General features: G+C 37.0%; 1 pseudogene; it reads right to left on the reverse strand.

Moving 5' to 3' along the window:
* Positions 1 to 13044: 13044 nt before the first annotated feature.
* LOC144319945 (tyrosine-protein kinase CSK pseudogene) lies at positions 13045 to 14265 on the reverse strand (annotated as a pseudogene).
* Between the last annotated feature and the right edge of the window lie 6507 nt (positions 14266 to 20772).

A 20772-nucleotide genomic window follows, 5' to 3' on the forward strand; every position in this document is an offset into this window, starting at 1 on the left:
ATTGTAACTTTTCCCAAATCCTCCTATCAACTTAAATTTCCTAAAATAATTGTAACTTTGAAAGTAACTTTTAATATTTGACCTTAAAAGAAACAAAACAAGTTCATGAACACCTACCAAAAATGTTCCTAAAGGAATGAATTTTCCAAGGATTCTGATGATATATTGATTCACTTTTCTTAATATACCCTGAAAACTTTTTGGTTAAAAAAAAAAAAGCTAAATAAATAAAGTATCAATCATGAATTATACACTAAGATATGAGGCACATTTAGAAGTAATTTGCAACAGGCATGACAAATCTAGGTGATTTTCCTTCAGAAAAGACAATGTAAGTTGGCTTGAAAGGCAAAATTACAGTCTGTCATCTGAAGTTGTTGAAAACTAAAATCATTTAAGCAGGACAGAGAGATTTTTCCATAATAAACACAGCATGACAATGCTTTGTTTTTATAGCTCAATAGAAACCCAAATCTATCAGGGAATGAAGCAGGAACTTAAAACTGGTTTAGAGTTTCCATTTTGCAATATTATTTCTATAAATAATTTATTGCTCCAATATTTACATATCTACACTTATTTATGTTACATCCTGATGGTATAGGAAATAGAGTCTCTAAATTTCTCAGTACACCATTCTAGGCTCTTCCTGGACCTGCATTTGGTATTTTTTCCCAAAGCAGAGATCTTAACCTAACCACATGAGGCCAAAAATTTCACCTTCAATAAATTCATTAGCTATTCTGAAATTGTTGCTCAATTTGAACCATCAACTTAGTTTGAGCTTACAACTATTTCCTGTGGGAGACTTGCTTCCTTTAAAGGATCACCTAAAAAGTCTCTTCCTCCCTGAAGCCTTCCTTCATACATTTACTTTACTAAAATTATTTCTTTCTTCATATATTAACACTGTCAGTTAGCAGATCCCTTTGAACTCATTGAGGGAGAGACAAAGTCACTTTTATCTTGTATCCAGCAAGGTCCTTAGCACTCTGTATTGCTCATTATAGGTTCTCAGTAAGTACATATTGTGGCAGATAAAAAGAAAGAAAAGAACATAAAAGAAGGTAGAAAAAAAGTGTAAACACAAAATTCTGATGTTAGGTAATGGATAAAACTAGTATCAGACATAATTCATGTCCTGTGCAAGACTGAATAGCTATAAAGTTCTTAGATTGTGACCACTAGGAGAATAGGCACCATGTCTGTCTTGCTCAGTATGTTTTCCAAAATTCCTGGAAGATAATAGACTAAGGAAGTTGAGAAATCTTTTTTTTTTTTTTTTTTTTTTTTTAGAAATCTTAAAGTATGCAGTTGGCAAGCTGGAGATCCAAAAGTGTCAATGGTTTAGTTCTGGTCCAAAAGCCAGTAGGCTCTAGAAACAAGGATCTCCAAAGCTTTAGTTTGTGTTTGAAGGTAAGAAACAAACAAACAAACAAAAAAAACAAAAACAATCCACAATCTCATCTCAAATAGGCAGAGAAATCTCCCTCTTTTTCTCAGTCAGGATTTTCATTCTATCCAAGCCTTCAACTGATTGAATGAGGACCACTCAAATTAAGGAGGGCCATCAGCTTTACTCAGTCTACCAATTCCAATATTAATCTCTTCTGAAAATACCTTCACAAGAACACCCAGAATGATGTTTTACCAATTATCTGGACACCCCATTGCTCCGTCAAGTTGACTCATAAAATTAATAATCACAAGTCCATCCCTTGTTAACTTGCCACCCATACGTAGCTTCTTAAACCGCACTTAATCTCCAAGTAAGGACAATAACAAGGCCACAATTCCACCCACCATGATACGACTAGCCTGCTACAGCTGGAAATGCACTAAAATTCCCCAGAAGATGAGGTAAAGTTCTTGAATTATATTTACTTTTCTTTTTGATATAACTTAAATATTATAAAGTCAATATTCCTTATATTACGTGATCAGGGAACAAAAGAAAATAAAAGACATTGGCATTGCATACATACACACACGGACACACACACAAACATATTCGTAACAAAATAATGAGGAAATGCTCATGACAATTACAGTCCTCCTTTTTGTAACTAGGCACATAGTCATAGCTGGTATTTATAGTCTTTATCTTCTAATATCCATTTGATATTCCCATTGGCTTCAGCAAGCACCTCAAGTGGTGGTGGTTCTTTACTTGGTACTATGTCTCAAATCTTAATTTCTGAAGAGTCTGGACCACTAGTAATCCTGCCTGGATTGAGTTGTTATAGATTTGCATTGACTTAATTACGAGGCATAGAAATCCTAAGAGACAACCTAAGCAATCCTGTATTCCAGTCATGTTCTCTCTTACCTCCATTGTAAGGAGCAGTCCAGTTTCCTCCTGGTAATCAGGATCAATCATCCCAGCCAGTACATTAACTCCCTTTTAGTCTATTGATTCAGAGGTATAAGGAACACAAAGTGATCAGGTGACAGTTTTAACTTCTAGCTCAATGCAATCATTGTATCTCCTGGTGAAAGCATTGCAGGTGGGGAAGATAAATCTGGATTCAAGTCCATGTCTACTCTAGCAAGAGCAAAATGTTGACTCTTCCATGATGGAAGCTGGCAAGTAATCACCCTGCCACTACCTAGGTTGTTGAACTCTCCATAGAATGAAGCTATGCTGGGGCCTCAATATTGGTCTCTGCTACTGGAAGACTAGGCACTCATCAGGGGACATAGACAGGTTTACCTTGGAGAGTGGAGTCTATGTTGCAAAGATCATGCATAACCTCTCTCCTTACCACCATGGCCACTTTGTTCATGAGCCTGTTGGATGATGGCAGGAATAACTGGGGGGAAGAGGCTGACTGGATACGTGTGTCCCCTGAGTGGGTCATCCAATCCACTTGATTACTAAAATCCTTTTCTGCAGAGGTCACCCTTTATTGAGTATTCAAATGGGACACATGTATCTTGATGTTTTTCTACCCATTCAGAGAGGTCCGTCCACATAGTTCTTCCCAATTTTCCTTGTCACTAATTTTTTAAACATCTTCCTTCCAAGTCTCTGACCACCCACAGTCTATGAATTAATAAATAATCACACATGTGGCCATTTCTCCTTCCAAGCAAAGTGAACAACTATGTGTACCACTCAAAATTCTGCCTACTGGGAGGATAGTCCTTCACCACCGTCCTCCATTGGATGTCCCAGGAAGGGACTAGAGTGCTGCAGCTGTCCACTTTAATATGGTTCTTGGACATCAGGCGGAATGGCCTATAAAGACAGTCCTGAGTCTTCTCTTCCTCTGTTAAGTGATCATAGGGAACACCCCAAGAAACAATAGGAGAATGCTGGCTGGGACAAAGAAGGCAGTGTTGTAGCAGAAGTGGGGGGCCATACACATTTCAATAGGTCTTAAGTGACAAATCCTCTCTGATAGTCCAATCTCTCTAAGCCTCTGACTTCCTTTTCCTACATTAAAGTAATACATGACTGGCATTTCCAGCTCACTCTTTAGGGGCCATATTGGGCCCATGCTTCGGCCAAACAATCAAACTGTTAGAGCTCTTCCCAACTCCTAGAACTACAACATTAAATGTAGAGTCTCTGCTTCATAAGCCCATATTAATAAACTTGGCCTGACCTGACTTTATGTTTCTTTTACCAATATGGTCCTGTTAGATTTATTTAGAAGTAAACTTTGCTCGAGTCACCCATTGCTCTTCATTTTACCCAACCTTGGTTCTGAGACATCAAGGACATTTAGTAGATATCCATTGACAGAGAAATGAATGAATAAATGTTTTATGAATGTTTTTAGAGTTTTATACACTAATTGCCCTCGAGAATTGAGTTATTGTTCCCATTACTAGAATCAGAATATGCAGGTAAGGTTACAAAACATAAGGATGTGACTGAGAGTTATTAATTCAAGCAAGGCAGATGTTTGAGAAACACCTTAAGTTTCAGAATTTTTTTTTCCTTTAGTACCTGGTGTTCTTGATCACACCATTTCAGAGAATGAAGAGGTAGACCAGATGAAGAGTGGTGGGCAGCAATAGTCAAAGTTCCTAAGAGGGAGGGGACCCCAGAGGGTTGTTGCCAGAGTTTCTAAGTCTAGGGGTTTTTATGAGATTTTTGACAGGCTGTTTTTTTTTTTTTTTTTTTTTAAGATTTTATTTATCCCTTCATGATAGACACAGAGAGAGAGAAAGGCAGAGACACAGGCAGAGGGAGAATCAGGCTCCATGCCAGGAGCCCGATGTGGGACTCAATCCCGGGACTCCAGGATAGTGCCCTGGGCCAAAGGCAGGCGCTAAACCGCTGAGCCACCCAGGAATCCCTTGGCAGGCTGTTTTAATCTGATTAACCCTCCAAGCTCACCTCACCCAATAAGGTTTGTGCAAGCATGCATCTATCTATCAGGCACTTATTCATGGGGCCCCTTGCCCCTGCCTTTCTTTTGACTATCCTTCATTACTTACGCTGGTGGTTGGTTTTTGGGTTGCCTTTTATAGTGAGAAGTGCTGGTTTAAGATTTGGATCAAGTGACAGCAAGTGAGAGAAAGGCCAAAATTTAACAACTGGCTTTGTGGTCTCAAGATAGAAGTAAGATCAGGAACTAGGCCAACTCTGTGATTAACTTCTAGCCTAGAGAAATCAGTGGCAGATGTAGAAAGGAGAGAGAGAGAGAGAGAGAGAGAGAGAGAGAGAGAGAATAATCTAGAGCAGCTCATCTGTAACTTTGGAGGCCAACTTCTTTAGCTTACAGGAAAGTTATTCAGTAGGAAGAAGGAAACAGAAGGTCACTTATTTCTGTTTTTTTTTAATGATTTTGTTTTTTAAATATATTTAGCTTTTTCTGAGTAATCACACATGGGATAGAGCAGAAAGTTACTAATGTATAGCTCATTCTGATACCAAAAGCTGATTCATTTTCTCTACCTTAGACCTTTAAAATACAGAGCAAATAATTAGGCAGAGGAAAAGACCTCATATTTTTACTTTATTCACATTATGTTCCTAATTTGTCACTGAAGTGGCCATCCAAAAAAAGGTTGGAAGGCAAATGCATCTTGCATTCTAGAATCTGGCTTTAAATTCTCAAGGGACTCTGTAGAGAGAGCATTAAAGCAGTTGAGGTTTTATTCAGCAAAAGCAAAAGGACACTCCAGAGACAGGAGTGAGATGACCCAAGGGTAAGTAGCAGTCCACTGAGTTCTGAATTGTGTGTGTGGTTTTTTTTTTTTTTTTTTTGGTGGGGATAAGGGGGTGGGTACATCCACAATGCAAATGGTACCATAATGACATTATAACAGCCTTTGGGGGGTACTAGCAGACAAGGCTTTCAAGTGTGCATGCTCCAAAGTTGGAGACATCCCTGTGACCCGTATCTTCTGCTGATCAGACTGTGCAAAACCACAAAAGGGGTTGGCCTAAGGGAGACTGAGTGTTCCCAGCCCGTTTCCATCTGTCATCCTCCTTTTTCCCCTCCTGCTCTGGTCTACCTAACTGCCTACACTAGCAGTTTCCCTGCCTTTGGATTTTTGTCAGAGCCAGAAAAATCCCTTGCTGTGGGGACTACCCTGTGCATGGCAAAATGCTTAGAGCATTCCTGGCCTCAGCTTATTATCTACCAGCCACAGCTCTCCTCTGCCTCTCAGTCTTGATAAACCTAAACTTCTGTGGGTTGTCAGAGGTATCCAGGGGATCAAAATCATTCTCACCTACAGCAGCTGCTTAAATGTTTAAAGAGAAGAGACACAAAATACTGAACTCAAGAGAGACATAAGGGCAGTCTATAACCTCAAATACATGAAATACCTTTTTAGTGTAAAACATGGAAGATCTGAAGCAAGAGATGGCAGTTTAGGTGGCCATGAAGTTAACATGAGTAATGCATTCATTCATGTATTCTATCAATATTTATTGGATGCTAACTAGATGTCAAGCCTATGCAAGGACCTGGAGAGTCTAGTCTGATGAGACAGATAAATAATGGGAGGATTGTAAAGCCATGTGTGCATGGGGTCGAGGGAGGTAGCCATTTTGAATAAGAAGCACCTTTCTAGTTATACCTCTCTGTGACATCTCTTGATATATTTGCTCCTTGGCAAGCCTTTTCTAGTAGCCTTTTTTTTTTTTTTTTTTTTTTCCCTCACACCACCCCTTTGATTACTCTCTTGGTCTAATGTGGGGTCTAATAACGGACTTAGTTTTGTTCCTTGGCATCAGCAGCATGAGCTCTCATGTGGTGGCAGCTTGAGCCTCTGGGAACCTGCCCACCCACCCCCTCTCCCTGAAAGCAGCAGCAGAGGATCAACTGGCTTTTAAACAGAATCATATTTGCAAGTGGCCAGCAGGTTGGAATGTGATAACAGCCAGCAGACACTTCACAAGGGTTTGCTTGGCCAAATCTGGGAAGCTTCTGTCAGGAGCCATTGTGAAATGAACAATCAAAGCTGGTCTTGAGGGAGGGGTCCTTCCTCACTGCCACAGGGCCTGTGACTAGCCCAGCTGAAAGAAGAGCAGAAAGCCATAGGGATTAAAAGAGAAAGAAGAGTCTGATTTTCAGGACAGATTGCAAATTTTCTAGGCATTTCCAAAAAGAGATGCATTTTGACTATTCTGGCTCACTCTGTATTTTCTTTCTTTCTTTCTTTCTTTCTTTCTTTCTTTCTTTCTTTCTTTCTTTCTTTTTTTTTTTTTTTTTTTTTTTCCCAATCTCTCTCTTTCAGGGTGCCAAAGAGATTTAATTTAAAGGCAATGATTGGGCAACAACCTGACTCAGCTTTTTGTGGGATCCTTCATATCTTTTCTTTTCGGACCACGGCTGGGGTGAGAAGATTGCCTGTGTTACATTCTCACGATCGATTTGCCACTTACAGACTGAACTCTAGTATTTTTTTAAAAATATAATTTGATTAAAATAATATTGACTTGACTTTAGTCTTGTTTTCCTGAATTTCCAATGGGAGTCCTAGTTAGAACATCACAGCGTTAAATTGAGTAAGATAAAGAAAGGTTGAGCATGGTAAATGGAAGATTTGTAAGACAGAGATATTATTTGTGTAAATTAAAATGAGTCACCCGTTGTTTGAAGCCAGATCATGCCACCAAAATAATTTGGCAAGGGCTGTATGGTTTTATGGACACTGAGGTAGCCCAGAAGAAAGCGTGAAATCAGGGATATCAGTGAGAACAGGCACGTCTATTCAAAATAAATAAATACAAATAAATGCATGCTAATGGAGTTATTCGCAATTGTTATTCTCCAATAAGAGCTTCTTAAAACTGGTCCGGAACCAGCAAACATTATTGAAAAAGCTGTAGAAAGTAAAGAAATATGTTTACTGCTAAAGTATAAAGTAGAACTTAGTAATTTTGCAACTCTTTTTTTTTTTTTTTAATGATGTTACTAGTTCTGCTTCTAGTAAAATAAACCTTATTTTAGTGGAAATAAAATGACATAAATGTAATTTACTTTTCTGACATTTATGTGTTTGTTTTCTTTCCCCATTTAACTTTACGGGAACTATAAAACTGAATTAGTTAGAAAACCACTCCTGTGTTTAAAAATGTTGTCTGTGTAATTGGTGTATATTTTACTGATATGAGATCACCATTAGTAATATTAGTAGATGTAGACCAGCATTCATATTTAAATGGTATCTCATTAACAGTATCTAATCAGATGATTATGATATTGGCAATGGAATACATTTTATAAAACTGTGATTATACTTTTCCAAAGTATACTTGAGAGTAGTATTAGAGCTTCCTTGAAAAATGTCTAAAGGAGACAAAAGGTGACCAGAGCTTCTATTTATTTATTTATTTATTTATTTATTTATTTATTTATTTATTTATGATAGTCACAGAGAGAGAGAGAGAGAGGCAAAGACACAGGCAGAGGGAGAAGCAGGCTCCATGTACCGGGAGCCCGATGTGGGATTCGATCCCGGATCTCCAGGATCACGCCCTGGGCCAAAGGCAGGCGCCAAACCGCTGCGCCACCCAGGGGTATCATGACCAGAGCTTCTTAAAAGAAGTCTCATTTTTTTTTTATTAAAAGTGTATCAATTGAATGCTTAATATCTTTGTTTTGATATTATCTGATTGGTTTCATTACATTTAACTATGAAAATTAGTTTTTAAAACAGCAATATATTAAATTATTATTTTTCAAAATATTTTGAATAATTACTGCATCTGATCCTCGGGATGATGAGATAGATGGGGACTTCAGTGATAGTTGTTTTCACAGAGGAGGAAAGTTAGCATCTGAGAGAGAGCTATGTCACTGTATGTGTGAGTCTGGGCCCCAACAACATCCAACAGTTTTACATTATAATAATGCAGTGGTTGACTGACCAGGGAGTGATAGCAACATATATAGATATTTTATAAAATTCTAAAAGATAATATGTTTCAGATATAAAGGCTATTATACATCACAGACCAAAGAAATTATGGATGACAAATAACTTGCAGAAGAAAATTACTTTTTAGTTTAGATTGTTTAAGGAAATCATTCAATCTAAATTAATCTAAAGAAATATGATTAAAGAAATTAAAATAAGTAATTCAAAACATCATAGGTTATGGAGAAGGTAGAAATCTTCCTAGACAGCTGATATTGAATGGTTAGTTTGGTTTACTTTATTCTATAGAACAAGCCTAGTAAAGGTTACATACATGCATGTATGCATACACACATACACACACACACACAGAAAGCAAGCACATAAGAAGAGAATTATATTTGTTTAACGGAAACCTTCTGAGGAGTCATTTTGATTGTGGAAGGTTGGCTCTCAATGCACAACTATAATGAAATAGAGCAGACAAAGCAAGAGCTAAATTGCTCTATAAAATAAAGTGGGAAACAATTAGAGATTTTAATGAAGATAAATGTGAACACAGAAGAGAGGGCTTTAAGGCTTTAGAGGAACATCATAGTGGGAGGTAAATAGAGTTTAGGTGGAAAATTTGCCCATTTTTAATCCAGTATTGAGTCCATATCATGAGCTAGGCACAATCATCAGCACTGAGAAAACAGAAGTGAACAAGACATAATGTTCCTTCTAAGCTACTGGTGAGAAATTCCCAATGTTGGTCAATAAGGGTCTTCTATGAAAATAGATGTCTAAAGAAGTGTGACTAGACATCTTGCCCACTTGAAATTGTCTTACTGTCTTTCTTATATGCAGAATCTCTGTGCTATTTTGTCCTAGTCTGTTGCTTTTAGGGCCAGGTCTTCGGCAAAATTTAATACTACCACTGGCGTGACTATTATTTTGAGGTGGAGGGAAACCAAAGTATAGAAAACTATAGCTTTAGATTTCACAAGGAAGTAAGAAAGGAAGAGGCAGGAAGGCCAAATAGAATTTGATCACGGAATAGTATGAATAGAAAATCATTACAAAGTTGATCATAAGAATATAGGCCCTGAGTAGTCACAGAAGTATTGGGGAAAGGAATGGAATTCTGTCAATAAGTAAACAGAATAGGAACAATTTTTAAAAACCCTAAAAATAGAGCAGGGGAACTTCAGATATCTGGGTTCATATACTTCAGAGGGTCACAAATAAGATAAAATAATATAATACCTAGCTTCATGCCTGACTTTGTAGATCACCAAGAAGGCAATGTTTCTTTTACTTGTGTCTTAACTCAAGTAACTCATTATGGGCCACAGTAATGATGAAAACCCAGAAGTAATGGTCCTCATGTTTCAAAGAGAATGAATTTGATTATTTACCTGTAATTCTGCCATAATGAGGCAGGTATGACAGATGTGTTTACAAAAAGATTAGGGAATAAAAAGAAAAGTTTATATGAGATTTTCATAGGAAAGGTCATCATCTTACGTTTCTATTAAATATTTTTCAGTCTATAGTCTTATAATTCTAGGTCTTCAGAGCATGCAAAATTAACACTTTCCTAAGCTTTCACACATAGACTTTTACATCTAATTGTGTAACATGAGTCAAAAACTGAGAATAATAATTCTAGAACTGGTAAATGGCAAGTTCTTAAATATTTTCAAAATTGCTTCATTTGGTGACTAAGTTTTGAGTGAAGGCATCCCTCATTTTAACGTTAAACAATATATAGAATTGTCTGTGAAAATTATGATAGGGAATATATTCCAAGGAAGTTCCCAGTGTTAGTGTATGAATTTAACACACACACACACACACACACACGCACACACACGTACTGTTCAAAACAAACTCTTAGCTATAAAAATTAGAAAACATAGATTTACTCAATGGGTTGAAATTTCATTTAAAACACTTGTTCTGTGATTTTGAATTTAGGATTTTGCATAGTCAAACAAAATAAAACAGTATCTAAAGTTAGAATAAAGCAGGTTATGAAATCTAAAAAGATATTTTTTTTTATTTCTAGGGCTGGTTGTCAGTATGTTCTTGAGAGGCAGTAAAAGAAAAGATGTAAGCAGAGTATAAATCCAGAGCAATATTCACAAAGGTTGAAACAGGGTCTTTCCTATGACTACGTGGATATCATCTCATAGCAAAAGAAATTATATTCACTCTTTCCAACTAAGTTATTGTTAGAGAATCAAAATCAAAATGTGAACATTTTGATTAAGATACTTTGTTCAGGGCACATCATCAAATAAATTTTTACTAGTCAAAGGAAAAATAATCATCAAATTTCACCTAATTGATGGTCTTTTGGGGCTGACACTAGTTTACATATCAAAAATACTTGGGGGCTCAGCAGTTGAGCACCTGCCTTCAGCCCAGGGCGTGATTGAATCCCACATCGGCCTCCCTGCATGGACCCTCCTTCTCTCTCTGCCTATGTCTCTGCCTCTGTCTCTGTGTGTCTCTCATGAGTAATAAATAAAATCTTAAAAAAAAAAAAAAAAACCTTGGATTTTATTTTCTTTCCAAGGGCTTTTAAAATGATTTATATGTGTGCAAATTTTTAAGTACATTTAGATATTTAAAAATTAAAATGATCTCCAAGAATGATTAGATCTTTAAGTAGTCACAAGAATGCTTAAGACCATGCTAAGCCTGATAATTTCTCCCAAATGTTATTAAGGAATAATATTGTGCAATGCTAAAATATTTACTATTTAATTATATTTTGTCTTAAATGGTAAATTAACATCAGAATGGGGTGAGCTAAATATGAGGTATATGTCAAACCTCAAGGCAGGAACACCTGAGGGCTCAATGGTGGAGCATCTGCCTTCAACTCAGGGCTTGATGCCCCTGTCTAGGGATCACGTCCTGCATCGGGTTCCCACAGGAAGCCTGTTTCTCCCTCTGCCTGAGTCTCGTCTCTGCCTCTTTCTGTGTGTCTCTCATATTATTTTAATAAATAAAATTTAAAAATTAACAAACAGACTAACCTGGGGGCACTATTCACATTGTCATCTGTGGGTTGCCCCTGCCAGAACTGGTCATATGCTATGCAAGGAAATGCATAATTTTAGCATAATGAAGTCTTAAGTATAAATATAGTAACTGGTGAATAACAAAAGCAGCCCCTAAATGTGGGAAGCAGCTTAGTGTTTGATAGGAACTATACTAAGAACTCTATATACATCATCTACTACATCCTCTTAATATTTAATCACCAGCAAACGAGTGCATGCTAAGCATTTGATATAAGTTCATTAAAAAAAAAATGAATCCCTGTTTGGAGTAGGAAACTACGATGTGGATGCTTTAGTAACTTATCTAAGAGATTCAAAACCCCATCTTTCTAATTCTAAATTCAGATCTTGTAACCACAGACAATTTTAGTCAGCAGAGTTCCAACTTCAAATCCCAAATAATCTATGGATTGCAAGCTTGCCTTTCCTTCTAGGTCTGAGCATCCCTGATTTAATAGGAGGATGATTCTCATTCCATGACTAGTCTGACTAAGCCTTCTTCACTGAGTATCATCATTTCTTAGATTCTATCAGTGACTTAACAATAACTGAAATTATGAGTGAAGTCATTTGGTGCTCTGCATGAACTAGTTGAAGAGTAGAACCTGTTTTCTCACATAGTGCTAAGAAGAGTATTATGAAGTATGTAACATTGATCAACTTTTTTTTTTTACATGTGAGGAAACTGGACTTAAGATAAATTACACTGATAGCTGAAGTCCCAATCTAATCAGGGATTCAAATAGGATACATACCCAGGTTTGCTGATTCCAAAGTCCTTCATGTCAACACTGATCTTGTATTCAGGGAGCTCAGGAGATGGCCCCAGTGAAGAATTTCACTGCTCTTTCACCCTCTGATACAGGTGCTGATGCCTCTACTGTCAAGAGGAAAGTGTCAGAAAACAGGTCCTGGTAAATATTTATGCTTGGTTTGCCCAATAGATATCAAGAGTCTCCAAGATAGTCCAATTCTGATTGTTAATGTTTACCTATTAATGTCTAATAATGTCAACAAATAATATTTTGCACACTAATTGGTAGATGCTAGTGTTTATCCTAATATTTTATGCATATTTTCCCTTTATGGAGTGGTTTATTATGATCCCACCTCACAAGGAAGGTGGGTGGGCCGAAGTGGCACATGAGCTATGTAAATCCCTGACAGATGTCTGCCTTGAGTACATGTGAACAGTGCAAATGGTCAAGAGCAAAAGACAGAGACTGAGGCATCACCCAACAGAGATCACAGAGTGGGCAACAAGGCTTCAGAGATGAGTCCCTAAAGAGAATCCTCCTCTCCCCAACCTTCATAGGCTGGATAGGAAAAATTAGATTTGTACTTCTTGTACTTGTAAAATGCCCATTTCCTTTCTTATCATGAAAATCAATAATAATTATTATGATAAAAACATATTGAAAATAAAAATCTCACAAAAGGAAAACAATAAAACTCTAGGAAGGCAAGATGGGCAGCTAGAGGAAGTCTGACCATGGTAAGAGGTGTCTACTTCCTCCCTTCTTGAACTTTAGAGTGGATCAAGCCCCACAGTCTGGTCTATGAGAGAACTTCTCAGGCCTAGGTGGGATCTAGGGTAGAGGACAGAAGGTGCACAGGGTGGGACAGGGGAAAGAAACCCACTGTCCCTCTGGGCTTAGTTCGGGTTTGGGCCCAGTGAGTGGAGGCACCAGGCCCACAGTCTATCCAGATTCACTCCCCACCCTCCCATGACCTGGGCGGAAGTTGGCAGCCAGAGGTGTTATTTATGGGTTTTGATGTACTAGAGCTTTTCATGTAACTGCAGGAAGGAGGGCAAGGGGCAGAGTTCAGGTGCCCATAGTTCTTCCTGACTTTGTGCACTGCAGGTGGGCAGCCCTGGGGACATCCATCTTGTAACCCTTCACCTGAGAGACAAGGTCCTTCACAGGAATTCTTAGACAAGGAGCTCTCTCAAAGAAATAGGTTTCCCAGAGAAAGATTCCAAAACTCTACACCCCAGACTTGGTGGAGAATTTTTTCTCTTTCAGGGCTGTGGGGACTGCCCACCTGACCTGAAGCTTGCCTTTCTGGTGAAGTGGAAATCACTGACCTTGGCCATGTTGTCCTTGGACATCAGCATGTTGCAGTGGCCAGGTGCCAATGCACAAAGCAGTTGTCCTCCAGGTATTTCATGGCCTTATAGCCTTCTAGTGAGAACTTGAGGAGACTGTCTGGGAGGCAGACAATCCACCAGGCTCCCTTGGCCATGTACTCAGTGACGATGTAGTGGCTGCCTTTCTCCTCCCCTCAGAAGCTGTGCCTGCTTGCTGTGGTCAATCTGTGTCACAACCCAGGATTCAGCCAGGAAGACCTGGGCAGTGGCATCATTCTTCATGCACTGAACAGAGACTTTGTTCCCTCAGTAACCGCCCAGCATCGGTCTCCAACACCCCTCCCCTCCACAGTGGTCTGCACATCTTCGGGTCATTGTTTAGTGCCCAGCTGCAGTGGAAGAGCTCCGCCAGGGCCACCACTGTGAGCTCCATGATCATGGATTCATAAGGCCATCTGAGTGTGAGAGATGGTCTCCACCAACGGCATCATTTTCTCAAAGTGTGCCTCCTCATCAGTGGTGAGTGTGCTCATGTGATGCTGTCGTGCTCCACCTTGCCATCACACATCACATGGTGTGTAGCCCACCTGGGTAGGCCAAGCTCTCTCTCATGAGGAACAGGCCTGTCTCTGGCATGCACAGGGGAGCCTACAACCATTAGTGTCAGCTGATGCTCTAGGTGGTGCTGCAGCTCATCCGGAGGCTCTATCTCCTCCAGTGAGGCCTGGGGGTCAGCCTGGAGGAGGCAGGGCTGCCCCCCCACTTACCATCAACTACCACCATGGCGAATTGAGTTCATTAAAGCTCTGGAGTCCTTACTGTACCAGGGCCTGGCTGGGATTAGTGTCCTCCTAGCCCCAAACTACTGTGGTGGCCTGTCTTTGGAAAGGAGTCATGCTCTCATGAATCAGTCATATGATGTGGAGGTGGGGATGGGAGGTGTTTGGTAGGTAGAGCTGGTCACATCTTCACATCTGTGATGTCCACAGCAAAGAGAAAATCTGCTGGGATAATTTTCTGAAGGGTGAGGAGAGCTTACCAAAATGATTTCAAAAACAAAAATTCTATATTATATTCCATTTACATATATTTTTTCTGTTAGTCAAGTTTCACGTATGGAAATGTATTTGAAGATGTATTTTATATATTACATAAAGTTTGAGTAGGAGAGTGAATTGAAATATTTCGAATACAAAGGAAAAGTTAGTTTATCATAAATGTTTGGAAAGATTACTAAGTGAATTTTGTGCCTAGTCTTTAATGTCCTGAAAATGAACTTTATACATGCTAATCCGGATTGGTGTGTATAAATTACATGTATAGCATGAATATATTACATAATCTATTTATAAATGCTTATATATAATATATAATATAATTTATAGATACTAATTCTATTAGTATCTATTTATACATGCTTATATATATAAAATATTATATATATAATGTAATTTATAGATGCTAATTCACCTATAGGCAGAGGATTTGAAATATAAGCTAATTCTTACCATGGAACTATTAAGATGTCCTTCATTAAAAATGGTCATTTTGAAAGAGACATTAAACTTTCATCCTCCCAAAAATTGTTGTAATTTTAAATGTGATGGTTTAAAATTTATTCCTGGAGTAATAGGGCTTCATTAATTTATTCAGTAAAATTTTACTGAGCATTAACTACAAGCCAAGCCTAATGCTTGGTTGGGAGAATAAAAATATATATATACGAGAGATAATCCCTGTTTTCAGGAAGGCAATAGTAAATCCAAGAAGGCATACACATTCCCAAAAAAATCCATTCAAATATAATGAGTACTAGGATCATAAAGAAGATATTAAAATAATTCAAAGAAGAGGCATCAGAATCAGCTAGTTTTTTCCTTCCAGTCTTATTGGGATGACCATATTAATTTAAGATGCATGTTGTGATGTTTGATATATGTATATGTTGTGAAATAATTACCACAATCAAACTAATTAACACATCCATCATTTCAGGCAGCTACCTTTTTTGTGTGTGTTGAGAACCTTTAAGATGTACTCTAGTCCGTACAAACTGAAAGTTTGAACCCTTTGACCAAGTTATTTTAAGTGGCCAATTTAGTCTTTTTATATATTCTCTTATGTATGGAGATTTAAAAAACATTTTCTGTCTAATTTGTAGAGGAGCACATTCAGAATGATTTCCTTACATCTCCCCGCCCCTGCCCACAGAATTTTACCAAAAGAGGTAGCGTTTTGCATGAACGGAGCCTGAAGTGGTAAGGTAACCCTCCTCTTACAGCTCCCCCAAAGGCAAAGAAGTGAAAGATGATGAGCTGGGATAAAAATTATAGATAGGATATTGTCAGAAGAATTTCTCATTCATTTCTATAGCTGCAAACATTCATTTTTTTCCCCAAGTCCTTTTTATCTTCCATTTAGCAAGAATCCAATTACCGAGCATGAGCTTACTGCCTCATAAATAACATCCTCTTAGCTTTCCAATCACACCATTCCAATTCTGTATTTTGTCAGCAAAAGTCCTGTTTTTAAAAATAATACTTTGGCCATCTGCTTACCCATATGTGCTACACATCACTGAATGTTAGATTCTCTGCAAATTTTATAGACGGTACCACAAACTTTGAATGTGTTTTCTCTCATAATTAGCATTTTACAACCACATTAAATTGATCACAGGTAAACTGTTTCATTTTGGTGTGTTATTTTGATTGTAATCAGACTACTTGCTGGAAAGTGATTTTGTAGCCAATATATTTTAGTTATAAAGAGTTTTCTTTCCTCTTTTATAGCAAATACGTTATTTTAAAGGTCACACTTGTCAGACCCATAAACTAAATCCCAGACTTGCAATGTAAGGCATCCCTCGAAGGATCCATCAGTGTTTACACTGGGGTGAAAAATGTTATCTTAGCAGCTTCATCAATTTCAATGACTGATGGTGTCATTTGCAATCTCTACAATTGGCTCCTCCCAGACGAAAGGGAAAACAGCCCAGTCAGGGATTCGGGTTTTTGGTTTTCGTGTTTTCCTAAGTCATATATATGTATTTGTGACTATTTCCTTTTCCTAAAAACAAAACAAAACAAAACAAAAAAACAGGATTAACTGCAAATAGACGAATAGTGGGATATGGAGTTACCATAGTTCTTCAACTGAGAAACTGTCCAATTTATAGGTGAATTAGGGAAATTTTAAATCCCTTGGAAGCCTGCCAAACTTTGGCTTCAGTGTTTTTGTAACACAGCCATGAGGTATAAAACCTTTCAAGTCCAGTTTTTGTTAATATCCCACATTTCCATGGTGAAAATGCAAGTTGAGCAATCCCACATGAATGTGCAACAAAATAGTTGCTGCTCACAATTTTTAATGCACAGCTTATTTTAGCTCTTATTCAGTTATAAGGAGTCAATCCCTCTTGTTTCATGTTTTGACCCATGAGCATATAAGTGTCAGCTTCTGGTTAACCATTCTCAAGACTGTTTTTCTGCTGTCTAAAGCTTTGTTTCTTTCTTGCTTTCTTTTTTCCTGGAAATTTATTTAAATTTTGTCTTTACAAAATTGGGAGCTGTGCAACATGTTTATTTCTTACTGGATTTCTTACCTGAAGCTACCTGGGATTTAATATCCTGCTCCCTTGCCTAGGGCAGATAGGTAAGAAAAAGCTCAAATGTCCTAGGTTTTATTACCAACCTTCATGGCACAACTTTGCTTGGGTGCTGAGTGCTCAGTTTTTCCGCCTCACGACATTTACAGAGTTGTCATCTGTGAATTCCTTGTCATCATTTCTGGTCAGAGATTCAATTCAAATGCGTCTTCCTAACCTTCTCCCCACGCTTTTTCATAATTTCGATTGTTTTTTGCTGGGATGGTTGTTTGCAGTTATTTCAGTTCTGTTTTCTTTTGAAAACAAGGACTGAATAAATGAGTAAAGCCAGTCTTGAAAGTGATTTATTATAAGATTAGAATTGACTCATTCTTGACATCTTGTCACAAGTAAATTAATAAAAAGTTCTTATTATGTACAAGTTCCCTCAAACATGAATTTAAAAGGACAGCCTAATGGAAAGTTTTATGTAACTTAACTTTAGCTATATTAGCTGTTGAGAATTCTTAAGAGATTTAATCATAGCTAGATTGTAATAAAATTAAGCACTCATATCCTGAATGTATTTGTGGGGCATATAGGGACACTAAGGACAACTACTACAATGAGATTTTTCTAAGTTCACGCATCTAGCTAAAGACCGTGAAAGGACTCTAATTTAGGACTTTTGACTTCCCTTTGACATTCTTTTCACTAATACTAGTTTAAATTTGTTTGCCTAAATTGATCACATAAGTGCTGTACTACTCTTTGTAAAAATTATCATCTTATTTAATCTTGAAAACAAAATAGCAGCTGTGCAGCAGCAATTGTTTTCATCTTATTTTGCAGATAGGAAATTGAGTCTTGTAAAAGTTAATATTTGTCTTTCCTGAATTCATATCACAGAAGAGTAATATGAATATCATTTGTATCCATTGCTAGCTAGACTCTCTAAAAGCATGTGTGTTTGCCTCTGTGTGTGTGTGTGTGTGTGTTAACGGCTATATTTACAGTCTGTCCTATTACATGCCCAAAGGCTCTTAAGAACCACATAATTAAAAAGTCAGTTTGTGGTGATGAGGTTTAGGCTTACAAAAGAGTCTTAAGGAAGTCTGGGTTTATTCTAATTAAGTGAACTACCAGGGTGCTAAATGAAATTCTGTGCTTGGCAAACTCTTTGCTTTTGCATGGGGTTATATTTGTGGATGAAATATTCTGAGGATGAATGTTAAAAGCCCTTGTGACACCTAGACCCTCTCCAGAATTATTTCCTGAAAACACTCTGTAGTTTGGCAGCTGCTTTGCAACCTGGGAGTGCATTTTAATTGGCATCCCATAACTTTATGACTGAGAGATTTATTCCTCTCTCCACAAATTCCCTCCACTCTTTCAGCCTATTAGTCGAAATGTTTGAGTTAATATTATAGGCATTTCCCCTTATAAACCCTTCAGGGCCACAGTGCAATGAGATGTCCAGTTTTCCTTCATAAAACAAGGAGTGAAAATCAGCCTTTGCCAAAAAAAGAAAAGAAAGTTTTGTTAATTTTCAAGTTTCCTTTTCCCCTCTCATCATTATGTTTTGATCTTTACCTACTGTTATTTGCCCAGTGTGACTCAATAAATTTGAGAGAGAATTTACTTTGATAGCTTGTCAATCTTAGCACATCAATAAAATTTTCATAGAAGAAATATCTTTTGTTTTACTGCTCACTGGATTTGTCTTAATAGCTCAGACAATTTGAGACTTTCTGCTAATTTAGAGTAAGCAGTTCTGCTTATTTCCCAAAAAGAATAACTCACATTATCAGCGACATACTTGTGTTTTTTTTAAGAGCTAGTCTCTCTCCCATTGCCCTTGGATTTATCTCTAATAAAGCACAAAATGTGAGGTAGAAGTATAGTGACTAAGAACCTGACCTGGGCTGTCAAGTAAGATGTATCTAAAAACTTGGGTTTCAATCCTGCCTTTTTGGCTTGATGTCTTTGGACAAATTGTCCTCTTTACTATAGATCCTTCATCAATAAGTCGAGGATCAGAATATTAAGAGTGAATGAAGGAGTATAAGTGAAAAAGCTCAGCACAGTGACCTGTCAGACACCTATCATGCAGTAAATTAACAGTAGTTAACTATTGCAATAAAATAACATAATAAAAGAGTAATATTGTAAGCCAAGAACAGCCAAGAAATGAAGTTTATAGAAATTGTCTCACTTGGAAAGAACTAAGAAGAGAATCGTAGATTTGTAGTATCTTGGATCTCTCATTGTGGCAGTAAAAATTAAAGAAACTTGCAGGGGGAACAAAATTTTGAAAATAACTACAGTTAATTAATTTCAGATAGATAACAATGTTATTTTACATATTTACAGAGCACAAATTGTTTTGTGAATGCAAAATAATGACGTACTATGTTGAATTCATCTCATCTTGTGAACTATTTGAACACATTTTATTACATCATTTGATACCCCAAGAAAATGTGAAGACCGCAAGACCACAAGACCAAGACCAAACCAAGATGGTTCTTTTTGTGAGCTAGTATAATAGCCAAATCAGAAGCAAAATAAAGTAGAACATGATTAATGGAGATGCTCTAGGCTTCTGGTGTTTTAGTTTAATTGTAGAACATCATGGTTCCTAAATTCAGGTTTAACTATAAAGCTATGTTTCCCTCTTATTATATTAGTTTTGAATGCTTCCACCTATTGTATATTGGATGAATCTAATTATTTGATAGAGTATGCCAGTTCTAGATATTATACAATATTTTGGAGAATGACACAGGCTGAATTAAAGGTAACCTAGGAAAATGGACCCTTGGGCATTCTTTGGGTATTATTTTCCATTCTTCCTAACAAATATCTGATAAAGGGCAAACAAACTGTCTGAAATAGAAAATATTATATTAAATGAAAAATACCCTGGCATTCAAAGTTTGTATCTCATTGATTTTGATTTATTAACAAATTACTTTAAAATTATATCTGTATAATTTACTTACTTTTATATGCAATTATATGTATGTGTGTCTATTTGTGTATGCATGTATGTTTATGTGTATGTACATATATGTATATATGTATATATACCTACACAGAGATACATAAGAAAATATATATAATATATAATACATATGTAAGATATAGAATATAATATAAACACATTGATCAAAACTGTACATTGCATTATAATTAATAACTAGGAAGAACAGTAGCATTTTATTACATTCAATTACTTTAAAATTTCTAATAAATTAAAAAATAAATTTTTAAAATTAAAAAATAAAATCTATATTGTAATATTATGGCAAAAGACACTAAAAAAGCTTTTCAGTTTTATTTACATATTCTACCAGTTTCCATCATCATGATGTAAATCAAAATGTAATTGGTTACCTTTTCTGTGTCCACAAAATATGAAGTTAAAAAATGAGATATGGCTCCTGCCATTTAAATGTTTACTGTCTGGATGGAAGAGATTATATGTACATAAGCATAAGCTTCCTAAGTAAAGAGTAAATGATGACAGTGAAGTTAAGCACATAGGTTGTATGCATTGGAGAGGATCTGAATAAAGCAACATTACAAAAGATAGGATTAATAAAAGAAGGTTACAGAAAAAGGGAACAATTGAGTTGGGAAAGTTATATCAGCATTTGAATGGAACAAAGAGTAAGAAAGTGGTTTAGGCAAGGAGCATG

This window comes from Canis aureus, chromosome 9 (assembly GCF_053574225.1).
Source record: "Canis aureus isolate CA01 chromosome 9, VMU_Caureus_v.1.0, whole genome shotgun sequence".
NCBI lineage: Eukaryota > Metazoa > Chordata > Mammalia > Carnivora > Canidae > Canis > Canis aureus.